Here is a 24,544-nt window from a genome sequence, read left to right as displayed (position 1 = left end):
ACCAGCAAACAAAACAACACATTTAGAGAAATGGAACAAACCTTTTCTGAGACTAAATCCCTACAATTTTCCAAAGACAAATCATATAAATATACTACTTCTAAAGTGCAGAAGTCTGAAATTTCATTCTGCCAACTGACAATAACATACCTCAAAATGCTGACTTCAATTAAATGTAGTCACTCCAGTGACTCAAGACCTTGTATGTATTAAACTGTTCCTCTTGAGCCCACCATTTTGCTAATAATAAATTACAGAAATTTACTGCTATCAAAATGTTTTCTGCTCTTTATGCTGGAATTGTGAAGATGTTGCCATAGTGACAATGGTACCCTGCTGTATTTCACAAATCACAATAACCAGCTTCATTTTAAAAAAAAGATATATATTCTGCTCTTAGCTGTATCACACATCTGCAGTTAAAAGTATGTAACATGAACTCTTCCTTTAAATGAATATGCCATTAAAAGAAGGAAATATGTGCATAAAGGGTATAAAGGTGTCTCGAGAAGACTTACTGTAAAATAAACAAAATCCCAATGTTAAAGGTATGTAGTGTCTAACTAGTAATTAAATACAAACTGAAAAGCAAGCAATATAATTTACTGCAAGTACATTTTAGAAATAATCTGATTAAAAACAAACAGAATCACTACTCAGCAGAGCATGGCTTTATATTAAGTAGCATAATGGAAGAGTTAATTATGTGCTTTAAGTGTAGAGTATATTAAAGCAAAAGAAGCATACCGTCATATAGTTGAATTCCTTTAATTTGGCTGTTAGCAACATTCAAGTAACTAGGACAAAGCAAAACAAAACAAAAAAAGCTGTTTACCTTGCAGAAATTATGACCATAATTTTTTTTTTTGTTCATTTGGAAAGAGATAAAAGGAAGGAGAAAGGGAACAGTATTCCTTATTAACATTTTAACATTCAAGCCCTGATTGTCACCACTTCATATTATTTACCGAGCTGAACGACAGCACCTAGATTAATGATACCACACATTTCTTCTCTTGAATAAATCAGCATAATAAACAATTTGAGCTTTTTAACAATAAATACTGTGGTGGCAGCACATATAAAATGACACATATTAAAAAAAAATCTGGCCACAATTTTAATCCAGAGTGTTCTGTTATTGTGATCATCAATTACAATTTGTGATTAAAATGCGTGTTAGAAAATCAGGTGATATATTTCCTAAACAAAGAAGCAGCTTACAAATTGAAACATGTTCACTGCAGGAGGGATTGATGAAATATTAATGGTATGAATAAACAAACAGACCGTGACTCAAATTTACTAATTTCTAACTGCTGCTTTAAGCTTGCCCAATAATTTTTGTAGATATTGAAAAACTGCAAATAATCGGCGACAGAAATATCCTGTTTCTTGCATTCTTGAATTTGTATGATTGGGAACTAATTCTTCTGTCAATAGTTTTGAGCTGCAATATTTTATCATGTTTTTCAATGTTATTTTCATACACTTCATGCAATTTAATAAAAAAACGAAAACATTAAAAGGCAGATGATGAGTTTAATGAATCTTGCAATTTATGTCTTCCTGTTCAGATATTTCAAGACAGCATACTTAATTATTGAAATTACTTTTGTTTAGTTCTTTCATTTGTACCAAACAGCCAACTATAATTAAATTCATATGCTAATTAGGAACATTTAAACTTCCTAAGCCTCTGGCAGATTAGGAAAACAGAACCATTAATTTCCTAGACTACTCATGACCCTAGTGCACAGCCTCAGTGAATCAGAATTTGATGGATTTCTAGTTGCCAACATCCTGCACCAAAATTACTTTTCAGGCTTCCCTGGGCTTGTTTAAGTTTCTAGGTTTAGGGTATAAAATCATTTTAAAAAGAAACTTTTGAAAATGTAAAAGAGCAAATGTAATGCAGGGGCAGTTAAGAATTAATCTGTATATGGTACATACAAATATAAATTGTAATCTTGTATGACTTAAAAAAGACTTAACAGTGGTTAGCATTTATAGAAACATAAGGCAAATGGCACAGTTCAGCAGTCTTTCAAATCAGGTACAGGTATCTTACTAGGGTGGCTTCATGTTATGTTAAATGTTTACTCCTGCCTTGGGCATTTTGCGAGGATAGGTTCTACGTCTGAAACACTCTTTAATCCAAAAAGTGGGTGCAGATAATCAATGGATATGATAAACCAGTTTTCATACATCCCAAAAGTCCAGCATGTTGTTTTAAGACATGTTTTAGAACAAGTACTCTCAGAGGCTTTTAATAAATATTCTCTTTTATAACTTGACACTCTAATAGTTTCAGCAAAAGAATACAAATAGCTTGTTTACTGAGTATATAAACATTTTAAAAAATAGTATTTTGATGGACATGCTGGAAATACAAATTGATTATCATACATATGAAAAAAAGGTTTTAAAGTTCAACATCCAGTCTACAGAAAATAAGACCAGTACCTTTATTTTAATTTTACTGACAATTTTTCTTTCTTGAAAGAATTCAGAAATGTAGCCTAATAAAGCCCCCCATCCTATCCCACCTACATCGAAGCAGAAATTTATTTTGCATCTCAGTAATACAGGCCTTAAGGCTTGGCATCAACAGAAAATGCTGACTGCTTGGAATGTTGAGCAGGCAAAGTGGAAGAATGCTTGTTCACAGGGCTATGGCCTTATCAGGTTTGTAACAGAGAGATTAGCAACTCAAAAAGCAGAGCGAGTATGGATTAGAAACATTCTCCTTACCCGTACGGCAGGAAGCTTTGGCCACACGGTTTAATCTGGTCTGGCAATAGAAACTTCCATCTATTTAGTGTGCTTGGCTCCTTATATGAAAATTAAATTTTTTTTTTTTTTTTTCCATCAGGCTGACAACAAAGTGTTGCTACTGTTTTGCAGATGCATTTAGTTAACAAATATTTTAAATCACTATATGTGATCCTTTCAGTTTTTACCAAAAACATTTTCATTGAGGTAACACATTTATAATAAAGGAAGGTAGACACTAGCCTCGAAACCAGACATATTGGGAGAAATGAGAGCATACAGAAGAGTAGAAGCAAATGAATAGTGGCAATAAATCTATAAAAATAATAAAGAAATTGCTTTATCAAATCCTAGTATGAATATCAGTATAAAAATTTAAATCTACCCTATGTCTTTTATTCACGCAGTATACTATACATGTAGATTTCAGCCCTCTAAATATCGTTGGCAGTACCATCTTTAAATCTTACCAGCACTGTCAAGAAACACTTATATACATCTATCATTTTGAAAACTAGCTGCTTTTTAGTAGACACTCTGGAATCTGGACTGTAGACAAAGTATGATTAATGTTTTTAGACCATGCAGCAATTTAGTCTAAGAAACAATTCACTTTAACAATATAACTGTGAACATAAAAAACAGCTCTGTGGTTTGTAAATACTTACATAATTTAACCCACTTTCTTTAGAGGCTTTGGGAACTGTTCATTAAAAGTTTCACATTAACTCCTCTTGCTCTTGATAGGATCAATATCTTTCTTTCTTTTCACCATCCACCTGAATAAAAGTCTACATGTGAATAAGAGTCCTTGAAGCAAGTCACCGCACAGAGTGCAGGCTTAGAGGCATGTGTGCCACAAATATAACACATTTCTTCACTGTGTCCTCACTTGTTGCTGCTTGTTGCACACAACACATTTCATAGTCGGTGATTACTTGCAGTCAGTGGGCAAAAGAATGTCCATGTATTGCTGTCCTGACAGTCGTGACAAGTGGGACCCTTAAGATGAAAAAAACACCATCAGGGCAGCTATCCACATCCCATTGCCAAACCCTACAGGTTCCACATCATCCAACTGATTGCCACTATCTCGATCATTTTCATTATCATGAAAATACTCATCTTGCAAATCGAGTTGCTTCAAAACATCATCAGCTTTGTACATTTTTTCAAGACGACACAACTACGAGTTGTCTATTTATAACATAACTAGCCACGCACTCTTTTGAAGACAGTTAATAGAATGATTTGAAAATATTTGCTATCTTTTACCCTATGTGCACTTTCAGCCACTTTCATTGGTATTTGCATGTGTGTGACGTTTCTTCACCAGTGCTGAATCTCTCGAGCACATTCCAGTAAAGCCTGCTTCGCCAACTCTGATATTATTTTTGAGGCGAGTTTCTTACATCCTGTCCACTTTTATACTTGCTGTCTATGGAGGCGATTCTCTGTATGCCACGCATACTATTTCTCCTCCTTTGTGTCTCACACTTGTGTCGCCAAATCCATACTCACCTATCACACCAAAACCAAACTGGCCAATTGAATTGCTCTGAGACTGGACACACACAGTCTCTAGTCTTTTATTGTATAGCAGATACATTTTCTGCAGCCACCAAAAGAAAAAGTCTATGGGTATCCACTAGATGGGGCACTGTAGTAGGCAACTGAGATGTGGCAATGAAGATCGCTGCATTTATCATGGCTGTATACTGAAATACAGGTTTTCTTGTATGTTGGGTCTTGATATGCCAAACAAATTAACTTGTACCATATGTTCAAATTATTAATCTTCATTTTGTATAACAGGTTTTATACTGAGAACCATGTCTAAGAAAAAAATATTATTCTTTCTTATAGCTGAATTAAAGGCTACCTGACTTAAAATAAGTCTGCAGTCTTTAATATTTTAGTGCATGCAACTAGAGTATGCTAAATTGTTAGGCTAACCCCATTCTATATATAACTGCATTTTTCTAAACAGGGTCACCGAGTGTTGTGTCTATCCTATCAGCAACAGAAGAAAATCAATAACCAAGCTTGGATGGGTTGCCAATCAAGTGCAGGATATTCTTAAGCACGCTCCAACCAGCTATCAGAATAGTTCAGTTTAGAGTTTGCAATCAAATTAGTCACATTCTTTTGAAAATTATGAGAAAAATGGAGTCCACAAAGAAATCTCTTTCAGCACAGGGAAGGCCTTGCCACACAAAGTACCCAAAATAGGATAACAAATGAAATTTTAAGCACTGCGAGGTAACAGCATTAACATAGTATCACCAGACAGTGTACCCATAATCATTATTGCATTTGCATAAATGTTACAAGGTATATACAATTTTAAAAATGCAATGAATTAGATCCTAACATATCCCTCAGGGATCAGTGCTAGGGCTGCTGCTATTTTTAATATATAAATGATTTGGATATTAACATAAGTAATAAGCTGGTTAACTTTACAGATGATACCAAGACAGGTGGATTGGCAGATATTCTGGAATCTGTTAAATCTTTACAGATGGACTTGGAAAGCATAGACAATTGGGAAGATCTGTAGCAGATAAATGTAAAGTGTTACACATAGGAAGTAAAAATGTTAGGTTTTAATACACAGTGGGAGATCTGAAAATTGAGAGTACACCTTATGAGAAGGATTTAGGAGTCACAGTGGACTCTACATTATCAACTTCTAGTCAGTGATCAGAATTCATTAAGAAGGCTAACAGAATGTTAGATCATATAGCACAATGTGTGGAGTACAAGTCCAAGGAGGTTATGCTCAAGATTTATAATGCAATAGTGGGGCCTCATCTAGAGTTCTGTGTACAGTTTTTCTCTCCAGTGCTATAAAAGGGCCAGAGAAGAGTGTTCAGGCTCATTCCAGGGCTACAGGGGATAAATTATGAAAAAAGATGTAAAAAGCTGAACTTTTTTACTTTAAGCAAAAGAAGAATAAGAGGTGGCCTGATTGAAGTGTTTAAAATTATAAAGGGAATTAATACAGCGGATCAAAACTGTTATTTTAAAATGAGTTCATCAAGAACATGGGGACCAGATGGAAACTTGTTAAAGGTAAATTTCACACAAACGTTAGGAAGTTTTTCTTTACACAGAGAACCATAGACACTTGGAATAAGCTACCAAGTAGTGTTGTAGACATTAAGACTTCACAGAGTTTTAAAACCAGACTCAATATTTTTTAGAAGAATTAAGTGGATAGGACTGGTGAGCTCTGTTGGGCTGAATGGCCTGTTCTAGTCTAGATTATTCTAATGTTCTTATGTTCTAATATAAGTATCAGTTGCAACACAAGGACCAAACTGGGATAAGGTATTATTTGATTACCTGGGAATGTGGGAATAAAACTGGAATATCCAGTAAAAGACTCACATGGATTCAGGAAAGCATACCATTTTCTAAGCCCACTAAATCTTGAGCAGGATCGCTGGGAGCTGGATAAATGGGATAGGATGAATGTGCTAATTCCAGAGTCAGTGATCAGATTTAAGCCTAGTCTTTTAAAGATGTGAGGCTGCATTAAGTCTTTGTTCAGTTTTTCAATATGCACAAAATATTTCTAATCCCCTTTTTAGATAAATATAAAATAATACAAAAAAAACCTCACACATTTAGCTATGCTGGCGGTATAAATTACTTACATGCATGCCATAAGTGTTCTAATTAGCATAGGATTACCAAATGTACTTAGTGACCTCTGATTGATTAACAGAAGAAAAGTGGAACATTTTAAAATATAATCTAAATTCCATAATCTTAATGGAGATCATACTTGCTGAGGTACGTTAACAATGTTGCTGAAACATGCAGGCACGCACTATAGCTACTATAGGCCTTTATTAGAGTTCTTTTTTTATTATAGTAACCCACGCATCCCAAAATAGCTCATTGAGGAAATACACACTTCAGTTCTGCATAAGTAAACAGATAAAAAATGAGAGATGCATAAACTGTGCTTTTCAAGAGGTTAAAAGTTTTATACTTATCAGAAGAATAAAATCACCCCTCTGTACAATCCAAACACTGAAAAAATATGAACATTTTGCCATCCAACCTCTTTTCCTTCTTAGATACATGCAGTATATTGCTGACTGTTTTATATTGTTAAATGTATGTAAGTGTTCAGTGCTTGTTTAAAGTATGATCTATCCACTGAAAGCAAGTTAAAAGTATTTCTATCATGACTTTAAATCGTTTTCCTCATTTGTAGATATTTTTTTAGAAAATAAAAGCAAAACAACTATTTTTGTCTAGCTTTTGTATATGCATTTTTGCAGTGTAACAGTAAACAGAATTAAACTAAAAACTGTTAAATAATACAGCAGGGTGCAAGCCAGTATTATTAAAACCATGCAGGAGACTGCTGTCAGACAGGTTTTTAAAGCTTTTAACCAGTTTGTCTGGATCAGATATTGTAAGGGAAATTATGTTGCTTTCTCTGATTTTGTGGCCTGCTTTTAGCATTTGTAGGCTGCCAGTCTCAGCCTGTTTGGTCAAAGACACTTGAGTAATAAATGTTTTAGCAAAGCCCCATACCCCTAGTGCATAGCAATCCAATGGATTTCAGCTAAACTTGAGGTTTTCATAAGTTATCCTTACAAGGATGACTAGTTAACTTCTCTAAGGTGACTAGTGATGGATGTGGGGTGGGAGCCATCTGTTATAGGCCATGGCTGGTGCTAAAGGGATGCTCATTTGCAGCTTAATCTATCACTGATTCCCCACCTTCAGCGTCATGACAACAACAACAACATTTATTTATATAGTACATTTTCATACAAATGGTGTAGCTCAAAGTGCTTTACAAGATGAAGAAAGAAAACTTTATATAAAACAAAAATAAGATTAGTAATAATAAGTCTCAAACAATAAAGTAAGGTCAGATAGCTAGGAGGGCATCCCACCTGACATAAATGATCTAAATCAGTCCTTATGGCATTCATGCGAAAAACTAATGAAAATGGTGTAGACAAAGTCGAGACAACAGCAGACAGACACCAAATCAAACAAGCAGAAGTGCTGCCTTCAGTGCATCAATGTAGACACTACATGGTACCTTGCCATAAAACTGAAAAAAGAACAGCAGAGAATAGCAGGGATTAGTAAGGATTGAGAAGCCTTGATGAAAATGCTAATTGAATGCACATTTAGCTTAACAGGGATACACTAAAATGAAGCTATGAGAAAGCCATGTTAAAATACTGGGGTTTTAGTAGTTTTTTTTTAAAATGCTCCACCATATTAGTCTGGGAAATTTCTATTATTAAACTATTCCAGATTTTAGATGCATAACATCAGAAGGCTGCCTCACCACTTCTTTTAAGTTTGGTTCTTGGAATTATTAGCAGACACATTTGAAGATCTAAGGTTACTAGCTGGAGTATAAGGTGAAAGGCATTCCAAAATATAGGACTGAGTAAAATCATTGAAAGCTTTCTAAACCATAAGCAATATTCTAAAGCAGTTCTAAATGACACAGGTAACCAGTGTAATGATATCATAACCGGAGAGATCTGCTCAGATTTTCTTGTCCTAGTTAAGATTTTGGCAGCTGCATTCTACACTAGTTGAAACTGGTTGATGTATTTCTTGGGTAGTCTTAAAAGAAGTGCATTACAGTAATCTAGTTGACTAAAAACAAAAGCATGAGCTAACTTTTCAGCATCTTGCAATGTTATAAGGGATCTAGCTTTTGTTATATTCTTTAAGTGAAAAATGAAAATGCTGTCCTGATAATCTGATCAATATGTGATTAAAAATTTAGGTCAGAGTGAATAATTATCCCTAAATTCTTTACCACCATCTTGACTTTTAAGTCTGATAGATCGAGTTTATTTCTAATACCCTCGCTATATTCATTTTTTCCAAAAATTAAGATTTCTGTTTTCTCCTTATTTAGTTTCAGAAAATTACTACTCATCCATTCAGAAACACAAGTAACACATTTGGTCAGTGAACCAAGAGAGTCAGGGTCATCAGGTGCTATTGGTAAATACAGTTGAGTATGAGCTAAATAGCTGTGGTAGCTCATGTTATTCCTTGAGATAATCTGTCCTAATGGAAGCATGTAGATCAAACACAGCAGTGGACCCAGGATAGATCCTTGTTGAACACCATATAGAATATTATATTCCTTCAAAGAATAATTACCACAAGTGACAAAGAATTTACTACCTGTTAAATAAGACTACAACCAATTTAAGACATTGCCAGAGAGGCTCGCCCACAGACTAAGGTGATTTATAAGAATATTGTGATCAATTGTATCAAATGCAGCACTCGGATCTAAGAGGATGAGAACAAATAAATGGCCTCTGTCCACATTAACCCACAAGCCATTTACTACTTTAACGAGTGCCGTTACTGTAGCGTGATTTGCTCTAATATCTGATTGAAACTTGTCAAGAATAGCATGTTTATTCAAGTGATCATTTAGCTGCATAATGACTGCCTTTTCTAGAATTTTATTTAATATTAGAATTACCAGAGCCTACGAAAAAACTTGTAGATCCATCCCACCTTAAATCGCTTCTTAAAACTGTTCTCACCTCTCCACCAGCATCTTTTGTCATCCAAATGTGCTGATAAACACACGCTGCAAGCAGCTGGCTATTCCATCCCCCCACCAACTTAGAACGTGCACAAACTTCTCCCAGCTCATGCGTTGATTGATTATCTGGGAATGAAGTGGAGTTTTAGTGTGGAAATAATAGATCATTATTTGGAACATACTCATGTGTGTTCCGTTTCTACAGTAATCTGTGTAAACACATTGTTTAAACAGAACATTTTTCATATTTTAGTAATAAATGTTACAAAATGTAGGCATAAACTATAAAATTTGTGAAGCCTGAAAGCCAAAGAACAAATAAACACTTTCACAAAAGGTTCAAGAATGTCACAAGAGCTTCCATTATGTACCAGTAAGATTTCATCACTCAGAGCACAGCAAATTTGCTGTACCTCAGAGACTCGAGTTCGATTCCCCGCTGCGGAGAAAATGTTTTTTTTTTTTTTAAACTTTCGCCATTCTGCCTGCCTGAACTCCCTGTCTATCTATATAGTGTGGACGAAATCTCAGACCCGACAGCAGGTGCGGTTATAAAGCAGCTTTATTATTCAGAGTCACGGTGAGAAGAGTTTCAGAAAAGCAGACAATCAGCCCCTTGTGCAACTTGATTTCTTGGCTCCTTTTGTTATGGCGTTCAGATGTAAGCTAAGGGAAAACGTGATAAGGCAGACTCATGTGTGGAATGCTCAGACCTTGAGTCCTTTGCACAAACATTTTTCTGTTTGCTAAAACAAAGCATGCTATTACATGGTTTTGTAAAGCTTACTTCTCAGACATGAATTAGTACAAGGGAACAAAGAGAACATTCGTCTTCCACATTCCCCCCTTTTTTAGCAAACAAAAATATTTGATCAGGGAGAGTTGAGTAGGAAAGGGTAGGAGAGGAGGATGGAGTGGAGTGGGGGAGGAGTGTGGGGTGGCTGTGCTGATCTGAAGCATTTTTCTTTGTGTAAAAGTAAGCCTTTGCCATCGAGGCAGTAAAATACTTGGATACAATGTATCTTATCAAGGGAACAATACAGCAAGCTACAAGCAGGAGAACAATTAAAGCAACCGTAAGAGAGATGAAAACTGATTTAAGCCATTGGCCCCAGGACCCAAAAGTGGACATAAACCATTTGTCCCAAGGATTAGAAATGCCAGAATTAGTAGCTAGTTCATGTCAAATCAGCTAAAGCACGGGTGATTGATCCATCAGGAGCTGTATTATTAGGGATATAGGTACAGCATGCATCACCAAACATAGCACAAACGCCTCCTTTCTCAGCCAAGAGCATATCTAAAGCCAATCGATTTTGCCAGGTCATGAGGGATGTTTTATCAAGTTGCTCATGGATACCTTCAACAGCTTCTTTAGTAAAATTTAAGAATCTTTGTTGATTATAATAGAGGTAATTAATCCAATCTACATTTTTGTTTATAGTAACCTGAGGAAAAATAGACTCAAATTCGGCAACAACTTGGTCCCTTGCCTTGAACTTATCAGGGACTCCACGAGGGACTCGAATGGAATCAAAGTACACCCCAGGGCCATGTAGGGAAAACTGGGAAGGGTCCACAGAATGGGTTGACATGTCGGCCAAACATGGTCGACACATGGAAGGCAGTTAAAGGGAAAAGTCGGAAAGGCATAACAAATTGTATTAAAGCAGAAGTGCCAGTCCAGTCAGGTGGAAGGATGTCAAGCAATTTAGACCTATGGCACATCCACCAAATATCAGTATTCTGAGTAATCAGAAAAATTGATAATTTGGAAGCTAAAGAGGAAGAATTAATCGGAAAAGTTTGGAAACAAAAAGAGGATGGGATATTACCAACATTTGTGCCACGAGAGGAAGTAAGGTTTCTAAAAAAACAGGTATAAATACCTTCATCAGGCTGGAATATCGGGGAGTCATGGGAAGAGTAGGGGAAAAGAAGGGAAAGTGTAATGTAATTAGAGTCGATTGGAATAGAGGAAGAGATAAAAAGGGCAAGTAGGCAAGGAAGGCCAGTAGGATCAGATATGTTAGAAAGAGGAAAAGGGACAGTGGCCAAATGTGGCCTAGCTATAGCACATGCATAGCAATCAGATTGATTCACTTGTCTAGCGAATATAATACCCATTGCAGCCAACGGTTCTGATCCCCATACCCAATTTCAATAGAAAAGTGGAAGAAGAGGTGGAAATATTCATGACCTTGACAGGGGCGGGTTTGGACCAGGGGTAGGAGAGAGGGTGTGTGTGTGGGGAAATGGGAGGTGTTAGTAACAGGGTTCTCAACCTTAATTTGAAATCTCCCTAGAGGATCTATTCCAGATACATATGCCCCTAAAATACAGGTTCCTGAATCATGTAAAGAAGGGTTCTTCAGAGTAATGATCAAAGGGTTACAATGGTATTCGGCACATTCATGAGGGGCATGTCCTTTTATAATAGAAAACGATATTTCAGACCATACTTCTGGGCCTTATAGGGTTGATAAACCCCAGTCATCAGTTCCAGTATTAGCCAAAACCCAGTCCCACATGTCACAGTTACTTCTGAATCCAGAGTTTGTAACAGTTACACACACATTTGTCAGACCAGTTCCACTGGATTTGTCGATCAGTCCCACAGTCAATAATAGAACAGAAATCCACCTGAACTGATGTGGTGATTCCGAAAGGAAAAGTCAAGGTGACCAGAGCAGTCGACAAGGGGATGGAAAGACATAGTAGGACCACAATCAAGGGTGCCATCTTTTGCAATGTGAGATGTGAATCCAAGCAGGCAGTCCCTCAACTTTAACAGCATGTGGTGTCTACAGCAGAACTTGGAACGGTCCTCTCCACCGAGGGTGATGCCAATGTTTCCTTCAGTATCTCTAGCCAGAATCCAGGTTCCTAATGGAATCGGGAGTCCTTTGATGGAGGACTAGTTCTCCAGGCCTGATTCACCTGCTCGTGGACTTCCTTCAGAGAAGCTCGGAGACCTGTAAGACTGGAAAGAAGATCATTGTCCACAGTATGCAGTGTAACATTACCTATGACCATGCCGACTGGCATGGTCCATCCGGTCAGAATTTCGAATGGCGACAGCCCTAACTGCCAATGTGTTCTTCCCCTTAATCCCATCAAGGCCAGAGGCAGAGCATCAGGCCAAGTTAAATTTGTTTGCTCACAGATTTTAGCCAATTTAGATTGCACGGTACCATTGCATCGTTCCACAATACCTCCACTCTGGGGTGGTATTTGCAATAATGATGCACATTTATCTGGAGCCAGGTGGTTAATTCATTTATAATGGAATTTAGTGGGTGCCATTATCAGTTTGTAATTTCTGTGGTATTCCCCATCTAGGAATGATTTCCTTTATCAAAGCTTTTGCCACAGGTTTGGCATCTGCATGTTTGGAAGGGAAAGCTTCCACCCATCGGAGAACACATCAACAATTACTAAACAGTATCGGTACCCTTTTGATGGTGTTAATTCAATGAAGTCCATTTGAAGGTGTTCGAATGGACCCATTAGGTTAGGTGTAATGGCGGGACTTACCTGGGTGCCCTTTCCTACATTAAACTTTTGACATAATGCACAGCACCTGCAGAACTGCTCTGCATATGTAGAGAAACCTACAGCTTCCCAATATTTTTCAACATCTTGAACCATGGCGTCTTTTCCAGCATGGTCTAGGCCATGGGCGATTTTTTCCATACCTGGGAAAGAAGCTTTTGGGAGGAAAGGTTTGTTAGTTTGCTTATGGGTCCAGACTCCATCAGAGAGGGACCCTTCTTTGGACCATTTTCTCTTCTCTGTGTCCGTGGCTGCATTCTGTAAAGAAATAATTTGATTATCAGTGTCCTGGTCATTTCTCTGTTGGAATAAAAGATTGGTGTGTTATTATACGCAGCCCGTTTAGCAAAATGATCAGCTAATTTGTTTCCTTTGCTGACAGGATCCTGTTTCCTGTGTGAGCTTGACATTTAATGATCGCTAGCTTTGATGGTTTCGTTATGGCCTCTAAGAGGGATTCTTTTAGTTTTTTATGTTGAATGGGCTTGCCAGTACTGGTCTTGAATCCCTGAGTTTCCATAATGCCCCATGATCATGGCAGACTCCAAAAGCATATCTAGAATCAGTATAGATAGTTACAATTTTTCCCTCTGACAACTGACAAGCTCGGGTGAGAGCTATCAACTCAGCTGCCTGCGCTTAAACTTGAAGAAATTCGGTTTGCTTCCAGCAGGTGGTCACCTTTGACCACTGCATAGCTGGTTGAAGGTGTTCCATTTTCCAATCATAAAGAACACCCATCCACAAAAATTATCTCTCCTGTTCCTAAGGGTGTTTCCTGTAGGTCTGGTCTAGGTTTTATAACCTTAGTTATTTTATCATGACAGTTGTGTCCCCTTGATTTTCAGTTGGAAGCAATGTAGCTGGATTTAAGGTGGAGCACCTTTCTATGGTAACGTTTGACAATGTACAGAGTATATTTTGGTAGTGTATTTCCCTAGCAGTAATGAGATGTGATGTTTTAGCCTGTACTAAAATGGAGTGACGGCGTGAGGCACTTTTACCACTAGGGGCTCATGAGCACTATATCTGTACTGGCTAGCACGGCCTCTGTTGTGGCTGCTACAGCTCTGAGACAGGTTGGATGTCCCACAGCCACTGGATCCAATTTTTTCAAAAAATAAGCTAAGCCTTTGTTTTTTCTCCATGGAGTTGTGTAAAAAATGCATTCATATATCCCCCCTTTTCGTCCACAAACAGAGTGAATGGACGAGATAGTCAACAGTCCCAACGCATGCAAACAGTAGGGCATTTTTTTTTTTTAAGTTACATAGAGCCTTCCCAGCTTGATCTTTCCATGCCACCTGACCAGAAAGGGGAGATCAGGGGTTTGCAAAAGCTGTGCTCTTTCATTGAAGTTTAAAATCCATTGCCGGCAGTATCCTATAATGCCTAATACAGACACAACCTGTTGCTTTGTAACATGTCTTGGTCTAGGAAGATTTTGAATGGTGTTTATACGGTCGCTAGAGAGAGAGAGAGCTCTCGTTTCACAAGAAATGTCATGACCTGAATATTTCACGGTTGTTTGAATTAACTGCAGTTTTGTTTTAGAAACTTTGTGGCCATTTTCTGCTAAATAATAACAATTGCTGAGTATCCGTGCACAATCTGCTTCCGTAGTACTACACAACATTCCACATACTGTATCAATACACTGTCTTTTCTAGCCTTTTAAATTTTGAGCAAGAGCTTATCCAATACACAAGGGCTACAATAAATCCCTGAGGCATAACGGTCCATGTCCAACGGCGGTTTTGGAAAGTAAAGGCAAACCAGAATTGAGAGTCGGGGTGCAAAGGAATACAACAATAAGCATTAGCAAAGTCAATAACAGAGAAATAACAGGCGGACGAGGGTATCGTAGAAAGAATAGTGGAAGGATTAGTAACAATAGGTGCCCTAGGAAAAACTGCAGAATTACGTGTCGAAGATCTTAAACAAAAACGCCATGAACCGTCAGCCTTTTAAACAGGTAAAACGGGGGAGTTGACTGGAGAGTATTTAATTTGAATGATTGCTCCACGTTTCACGAGATCGGAATGTACGGCGGAGATGCCAGCCTCTGCTGCTGGAGACAGAGGATACTGGGAGCGATGCGGGCGGAAGGAGGATTTTGGGTAAATCACCAGTGGCTCACAGTGTGCTATCCTTCCATAATCATTTTTCCCCTGGGACCAAAGTGCATCGGGAAGTGAGGAAAGCCAAGTCGGACAGGCGGTTTGCAATGAAAAATCAGAAAGGGAAAGACGGCACAATGCATGATGTACTAAAAAATCATTTTGAAGCACAAACTTAGTTATCAAATGATCTGAGGTATCAAAGATACCCGAAGCAACATGTAGCCAGTCCGTCCTATTGAAACATTGTTCCACCCAATCCCCAATTTCAACTCAGTGAACGGTGCTATAATTGGCTAAAGAAAAACATGGGGAACCGAACCTCCGAAATAGAAAACGCTTTGGGAATATGTGAAGTGCACTGACAGCAGCAGCTGTGTGTGCATGAGAACAAAAATGCAAGGGATATGGAGGGTCTCTGGGCTATACCTGAAAGAGAAAAGATTCTAACCAAGGTGTGTCCACTTCAGAAGGGAAGTACTGGGCAGTGCAGTGGAGGGTGTTGGGGACTTGCAAGTGGGGAAAAGAATATAAGAGTGTAGGGCTTTAGAAGAATGGTGTGTGAGGAGATGTTCAGGGTCCAGGCTGCAAAAGAGGGCTTAGTGTGGGGGAGGTTTGGCACAGGAATTTAGGAATAGAACAGTGAAACCCTCGTTTGGTTAGAGAAATAGAGAGGGAGAGCGTAGTCATCATCCCTTCCTGAACAGATTAACAGGGCAGAGCTGATTTAACAAAAAACGGTGCATCAAAGTGGAACCACTGGAATGAAGCTGAACTCGAAGAGGTTTAGACACCAGTAAAAAATGTGGTTGTCCAGAAGCACTAAGAACAGTCAGTGTATCGTTCGAGGCAGATTAGAAAGCAGTTTCAGTGCCATTCAGCAAAGTCAATAAAGGATCTGTGTCCCAATGGCAAGTGAGCAAAGGCAACTGAAAAGAGTGGCTGGGGGTCCCTGTGAAAGGAATATCCTCAGGTTCAGGTAAGGAAGGGGGGGGGAGAAGCTGATGTGGGCAATTGCTGCAGAAGTGTCCCATCGTAACAGGCAAGATGTGTAGGTGCTTGATCTGAGGGGAGAGGCGGCTGAGCAGACGAAGAATTCGGATTAGGAAGTAAAAATCCACGACCTCTCCCCCGGCTTCGCCCCTGTTCTCGGAAAATCCACGTCTTTCACGTCCTCTCCCCCTGCCTGAGCTCCACCTGCATAATAATTCATTTGTGCCGCGATTAACTTGGTCTGAGTGTCTGACTCTTTTTGTTTAGTCTGTCGTTCAGCATGCTCCGTATGTCTTTTAACTTCATCAAAAGTGGCACTTTCCCATCCAAATACAGGACGTGCGTACTTTATTTTGAATATCACTTCTGAGTCCTGACAGAAAAGGAGGAACTGCTGCCTTGACACGGTCATCTGGGCTTCTAAGCCAGAATGGTTTGTCATCAAGTCCTGAATGCGGTGTGCCCATTCATCTACTGTCTCATCTTTCTTTTGTTTGGCAGCTGAAAAGGTATCAGTCGGTGCCCTTTTATATTTTGCAGCTATTGCAGTTTTCACGGATTCCCATTTGGCAAGGAAAGGACCCTCATTATTTTGTCCACGAGGCAATGCCTCATTCCAATGCCACTGTACTCCATTATGCTGCCCATAATTGACAGTAGCTCAAATGGTGCCCATCTTTCTGCGTAGCACTTGGGTCCACTCGGCCGCACTGGGTTATATATGTTGTCTAGTTGCTGCACCTGTTCCACAAACTTCAACCCACCGATTACCTTACGATCAGGCAATTCGGACACTACGTCTTTCAGCTCTTGAATATCTCAGTTACGTGTATCATTACAGTAGTGGGGTTAGCATTTCCTGGGGCAGTGTGGGATCGTGTCGGGGTTAGGAACCTCAATTAAAGGGCATGAAAATGTGGGTGCTAAAGGTTTAGGGGACTTAAACGGGTAAGGTTTTCAGGGGTCTTATCTCTGAGGGTTTTGGTTCTAGCACGTTGTGAAATGGAGGGCTTTTTGTGTAAGTTAGAAAAGCCTCCCATAGCCCCTAACAAGTGGCCGTCAGTCTCATCATCAGGATCTGTAAGTGAGGAGGGGTCACATTGATATTGTTCATCAAAGAAATCATCAGTAACTGGGGCATCGGTAACCACAGGAGCCGTTGGGGCAATGAGTGAATGTGGCAGTGGAAGGGTTGTGGGTAAAGTGTTGGGAAGAGAGCACTGGATATAAAAGTTTTTTTTTTATTTTTATCACTCCTTCTCCTCCTTCCTTCAGACTGGGGTCCCGTATCAGCCTACACTTTCTGTAAAGCTATAAGCAGCTGTTCTTTTCCTTTCTATTCTTAAGTTCAGCAACTAAAAGCTCATTCCGTTTTTGTGCCGCTTCCAATGTAGGGTCTTTAATAACCAATTCCCATCTGTCATAAATATCCATCCGATAAGGACCTCCATTACAACAACCCTGTGTATTTCTGCACAGTATTTTTCTAATTCATATCTCCAGTTCCTTCCACTGGCCATCCACCTCCACTGTCCTTATTCCACCTCCTACATGTTTTTTAATCCTGTCTCTTTTCAATGAGCTTTCTAGGGAACCCGCCTTTCGATCCCGACAGCGCACTAGGAGCCTGGCGATCCCCCGAAAATAATCCTTCTAACGTTAGGTTTTTAGGACTCTTGGGGGACTGTTTGACTGGCTACTGATTGTTTTTCCCATAGTGAGTGGCAGGATCTCAGCAGAAAGTGACTCAGCCCTCGATAAACCCCGTTCCACCCGCCGTCCGCTCCTATTCCCGGATTACAGCTTCAGGTGACTTCGTGTCCGTTATTTGCATCAGCAGAATCCTACATCAATACGCCCCGTGGAGTCCAGGATATGGAGGTTTTTACCCCGATCCCTTCATCAGACGGTTTGTATGCGTCAATCTGCCAGGGTATTGTCTCCGTCACCTTAGCAACCTAAAATAAATACGCCCTTTCACCCCGTTCCTCAAATTATTATAGGAGCAGCCACTCGCCCCTTTTCTAATCCTTTCCACAAGGGTGACTAGCTAACATTCACACTGTGCCGTTTTCCGTAGGGTCCCAAGTCACTTTCCGTGAGCCCTTAGAACACTCCTATGTATTTTCCATACAGTATGCTTTCTTATTCTTTATTTTGCATATGCTTTTTATTTCTTTTCCTTCTATATTCATATTACTTCCAGCACACCAGTCAAACTAACAGGAATCCCCCGATCTACTCACGTGACTCCATCCACCTGCATGGAAATGCCGTCAAGTCGTGCCTCAGATCGGCTAGGAGGAGGTCAGGGACTCCCCACGCAGGAAACGCCCAAGGCAGGCCAATCCTACATTTACGAAGCTGGACCCATCTGGGCGATCCTGCACGAGGAGCCGTCTGCCGTCTCCTGCCCCACGTTTGGCCAAAACTGTGGACGAAATCTCAGACCCGACAGCAGGTGCGGTTATAAAGCAGCTTTATTATTCAGAGTCACGGTGAGAAGAGTTTCAGAAAAGCAGACAATCAAATATACATGACAGCGTCAGGGCTCTTCTGAACCCCGTCTGTTGGGTGGGGTCCAGTTTTATACCCCTAGAATGCGTAATTTAATATCATTATAAAATGTAACAGTCAACACATTTATTATACACAAACCTTTAGCCCCTTCAACGCCTTGTGCAACTTGATTTCTTGGCTCCTTTTGTTATGGCGTTGAGATGTAAGCTAAGGGAAAACGTGATAAGGCAGACTCATGTGTGGAATGCTCAGACCTTGAGTCCTTTGCACAAACATTTTTCTGTTTGCTAAAACAAAGCATGCTATTACAAGAAGCTTACTTCTCAGACATGAATTAGTACAAGGGAACAAAGAGAACATTCGTCTTCCACAATAGTAATAACAGTAATTTTATTATTATATAGCAGCTTCCCTGTCTGCCTATCATATAGTGCCTTTCCTTCCTATCTATCTATATATCTATCCCCTTAACTGTTTTTTTATATATCATGCCAAACAGGCAATTACAATGATTTTCGGAATATATAAAGTCATTCCTGAATATATAAAGTCAAAACTTGAATATATAAAGTAATTCCTGAATATATAAAGTTGGCGTCAGAATATATAAAGTCATTACCGAATATATAAAGTCACTCCCGAATATATAAAGTCAATGCCTGATTATATAAAGTCAGCGTTGGAATATATAAAGTCTAGACTTGAATATATAAAGTCAGCATTGGAATATATAAAATCATTCCCGAATATATAAAATTTCCGTGCTTGTCATTTCACTCGTACTAGTGAAAGGTAAACTTCGACAGAAGACACTCAGAGTCAATCGGGCTTGTGAGGTTCGTCCAAAAATGCGTCCATACAAAAAGATTAAATAAATACAGTATAGTGTTCAAAATGCCGGGCACATACATCATTATGAATGAAGCAACTGACACGCAGGTAAACAGAGTTGAGCTGAGAAAACTGTGTGCCGGTGGGGGATGTGATAGTAGGCTGCTTGCTGTTTACTGCTTAGCCACAAATTTAGAAAACAAAAGACGTGACGGAGAGGTGTGAAGCATTTTAAGGTGGGACGGAGTTTTTTCATAGGCTCTGGTAATTCTAGTGTTAAGAAAGGCAGGTTAGAGCTGATCCCGAGTGTTGGCCATGACGAACTTGGATCCTCCGCTGATGCCATCGCTCTGTTTCTTCCCCATATCGGACTTGGTGAACGTCTGTTCCAGCAATTTTGCTGTGTGTCCTGATGTTGCGTTCTTAGGGTTCTCTGTCCACAGAATATTTTTTAGGTATAGGTCCTGTGCCAAACCGACGGCCAGAGAATCCTGCTGACTATGCCACTGTGACAGATAGGGGGTGCTATCATCCCCTTGAACCCTCAGACTTAATGGCAAACACCAGGTAAAAGTCCAATAATAATTTTTATTTAGACCAATACAGTGCACAAGCACCCTCCACTCCGCTATATTCATAAATCACTACACAATAACTAATCAATAAACAATCCTCCACTCCCAGACGCGTTGCCACCCTTCCACCCAGCTCAGTTCATCGTCTGGGATCTCCCACAGTCCTTTCATAGTTTGTGACCCGGAAGTGCAGTCCATGTGACTTCCTAGCACTTCTGGGTCAGATGAAAACTCCTCTTCTTCAACCCGGAAGCACGTCATTCCCTTTGTCAATGTGACTAGGAAGCACTTCCAGGTTGTAGGAAAAATACTTGTTGCTCCTACCTGCAGCTCCTTCTACTGGCCCCTGTGGTATCCAGCTGAGCTGTGGATGAAAACTCCATTGTCCATAATTCCCTGCTGGTATTCGAGGCACCTCCATGCTGCAGGGAGGGCTCCACCTTGTGGCCTGAGGATAATGGCCGGGATAGCTGGCCAACCATAGACCAGAATATATATATATATGTGTGTGTGTTTTGGTGGCTGTAGTACTGTATACACAAACACACGTGGGACGTTCAAAAAGTTTATATTTTCATTGTAAACAGTGAAGGTGGACGGAGTAGTAATTGGGCATTAAAAAGCTGGTATGACGCTGGGAAAATTGCATGTAACACCAACACACAGCTTGGTCAAACAGTTTATCTCCCCTCCATTTTGCACTACAGCCACCAAAACAGTCTAAAAATAGACTCATACCACCAAAACATTAGCATGCTTACTTTATGTCTCTGAAGGGCCCTGCCAATTGTTGTCATGCTAACACCAGCCAAATTGCCAAATACTGTACTCTCTACCATAACTCTGTCTCGGATTTCCAGGAGTGTTATGGCATTGACCATATCAATAATGACAGTTTTCATTCTCATGTATAAACAGTGCGTATGCACAAAAATGTTGCGTACGAATGTTTCCACGTTGAAATCACGATATATAAAACCTAAACTTGGCGTAAAGCCACACACATTTTCACGGTAGCTCCAACCCTGGCCTATACAAGTTCTTAACTTGTAAGTATTCTAAATACCATAGGTACTTTAGTGTTGTTACTCTCACTGCACCTTCTTTTTCCTCTTTCAGCTGCTCCCGTTAGCGGTTGCCAGAGCATGAAAATGATATCATGTATATACTGTATCTCAGTATTTTAATTATTCAGAGAACTGTAATATTACATATGTAATGGATACTGTGTCCTGTTGGAGAAAGAGAAAGCCCGGAAGTACGTAGTGATTCACACACATAGAGCAGATAGAAGATCAAATACAAAACACAGCATTTAATGTGCTACTTTAGTTATGATGATATTTGAGAAACTATTAAATGAAACGATTTTAAGATGAAGTTTATGATGTTCTACTTTAATGACAAAATAAACTACATGATTAAAGTGGAAATTTCAAGATTAAAGTTGACATTTCATGTTTTTTTCCCACTGTGTGCCATTTTTTTTCTCTGTACCCTACTAAGCTTTCATATGACACTCAGACGGTGGGATACTACTTGCCTTTTCATGGCGACTTTGATATCTGACAACTTCTTTTTTATTTCGGGTACTGTGCAACTTTGTGAACTTGAGCTTCGAATTTCTCCGACACTGTGTCACTCGCTCAACTTCCTTTTGTTGTTTATACCACTTTTTAAACAAATAGTAGGTTTTTCCATGCCTCCATTTGGTCTTCGCTGAAATTCTTCTATTTTCCCCCATGCTTTTGCCATTGTCTTTCCACAGAAGGCTGAGCTTAAGGTCTATTTATATTGATTTGCATATTCAAAGAGGAGTAATTCTGGGAGGAGTTGGGGCAGGACAGCAGGTGTGTGCACGTGTGTTACTTTTCACTCTGACCGGGATTTATGTAGCGGAAGAATGTGGAAGTTGGCGTTCGCACAGGTTTATGCATCTGGATTTTTTTGTACGTACGAACATTTCTGCTTTTGTGCTTATGCCATGTTATACTGTGAATTCTATGCACGCCATTATGCATGAGGCCCATGGTCAGCAGACAATGCCATAACACTCTAAATCCAAAACCTTAAGGAATAAAAACAATACTCAATGTCACTCTACTATATATAGTAAATATCTTACAGTAATGTGCAATTCTGTCTGACATTGCTGAAGACTGTGCATCTTACCTGTTGGTTTGGTGGAACTTTCTTATGACTGAGGCAACTGTTGTACGCTGCAGATTTGGCTGCACTCATAACCCTGGTTCTCTCAAAGAGAGTCCATTGATAATAACATGGTCAATGACTATAACCCTATTTTATCTGTAACCACTACCCTTGGTCTTCCTCTCCTTTGTTGTCCTCTCCTACTTCTTGCAAGACATTTTCCTCTTTGATGTTGCTGTTCTGCTTGGTACATGTTTAAAAAGGAAGTTATTCCAAAGACGACCTCATTATATGGACTATATTAAGACAAGTTGACAGCAAAACACCTGGCTAGGTAATCAACTGAAATGGATACCTGATGTGTTTGGTCTTATTTGCATTATAAAGACCAAACACATCAGGTTTCCAGTTCAGTTGTTTACCTCACCAGGTGTTTTGCTGTCAGGTTTTTATTTATTTCATATAAAGTCATTTTTACAATCTGTTTTACAGGAGTCTTGTTAGCGATATTTCAAATTGTAGTAATGTAGTTTTGAATGTATGCTTAATATTTTTGATACCAGTATGTAATCATGTGCAAAATCCCCTCTAAAAAAAGTAAAGTTGTGATGGCGGTGGATTTTGAGTGAGGAAAGTATCCATGTATTTTGAAGCATTTAGTCAGTGAATGCATTTTTTAGGAAAGCAATGTGAAATGATTCACAGTTTATCCCGTATTCACTGATGTTATGGTGACTGTGTGTAGAGTTTTGAGAAAGTGATTTCAGTATTGCAGAACACAACTGAAAAAAAAAACTACAAAAGCACACAAATTAAAAACATAATAATCAATATAGTATCTTTAAAAATAAATGCAACAGGAGAAATGTTGTAAGGCATGCTTTATTTTCCTTTCAGACCTTAATTAAAAAGGTAAGAACTGTAATTTACAGAAAAATAACAAAATGGTCTTTTAGGATTTTGCGAATTGCATTACTGCGGGATATCTCCTGTACATAGATCTATAAAATTGGCTCTGCTAGCAGAGAGAGAGGTTTTCTAAAGTAATCAATTAATATTAATTGTTTATGGCCCCTCACTGAGCAAGCATGTACTCAACACATTTTATGAAGCAATTAAAAAGATTACAATACAAAATAAATAATCCATTCAGTGTTCATATTGGTAGAATGAGGCAGTGCAATAAAAATCTTTTGTGATGAAATTTTTAATTTAACTTCAGTAAAGGTGCAGTAAAATTCAGCAGGTTAGTATATCAAAAGGTAAAATAAAAGGTCAAAAATAACAGTCCTGTATTTAAAAAGTAAACTCCATTTTAAAGTGAAACAAACAAATGGTGTACGTGTAGCTCATGGCAATTAAGATTCAAGATATAAAGATCTGAAAGCACATAGATTAATGGTTGCATGCATTGGAAGAATTAGTTGTCTGCAGCCTAGACTTTATTCATTGATCCAACAAATCATGCGAGTTAAAGCGGCAAAGCAAAAACTAATTTTTTGATGGGACCAGTATCAGAAGATCTCAAGTGATTTTAGGTTTGTAAGGAATATGTAACATAGCAAGATATTCTAGGATGTAAAATTATAAGTTTTGCAGTTGACTTGAAAACCTAAAAGAGATTATTAAAAACAGGACAGGATCTGCAGCTGCTTATCTATTTGAGGTATATTATTGATGATGAGTTTTCTTTTAATCAGAACCATTTTCTTTTCTTTTCTTATAGTTTAAGTAACAAGGGAAAGTCGGGATACATTTTCATTTTGATATACTGTTCTTAGAACATAAAACAATTACTTGGAGTTCTCATCAAAAAGTAAGAAGTATAGTATAGTTAATTTATGCCATTCTCTGCAATCTGCAGTGTAAATGTGTATTTATTTAATTAATAAAAAATGTTTTGTTTACTACAAAATAAAGTGTGTCATTTGAAAGCTAATGTGTATGTACAATAAAGTTTGGAAAAATTTATAGCATTTTAATATATTAAATGTTTCTAACAACATTTATGAAATTACAGTAGACAGGAAAACAGAAACTGGACACTCATCCCAGTAGTAAATAAAGTGGACCCTTGACTTACAAACTCAATTCGTTCGCAAGGGCTGGTTGTAACTCAAGTTGGTTGTAAGTCAAGACTATTTTTCCCATAAGAAATAATGGAAATACCCATAATGCGTTCCGAACCTCCAACAGCAACACTTACTTAACCTTTTCATAATAAAAAAGGGTTGTATAATGTGCATAAATTACCAAAAACACCAATAATTTATCTAATGTACTAACCAAAAAGTTATAAAAAGTGCTTAGCATATCAGAAACAAAAAATTCTGTACTCACCATTTAAGTTGACATCTTTGGCTTGCAGGAATGGAGGAGAAGGAGAAGGAAATGAAAGGTGGTTATTTTTTGGAAGGAGAGCCCCCTTCCATAAGAACATCAGGACTCTG

Source organism: Polypterus senegalus, chromosome 2 (genome assembly GCF_016835505.1).
Source record: "Polypterus senegalus isolate Bchr_013 chromosome 2, ASM1683550v1, whole genome shotgun sequence".
NCBI lineage: Eukaryota > Metazoa > Chordata > Cladistia > Polypteriformes > Polypteridae > Polypterus > Polypterus senegalus.
The sequence above is the reverse complement of the archived record's forward strand: the minus strand, read 5'-3'. Positions refer to the sequence as shown.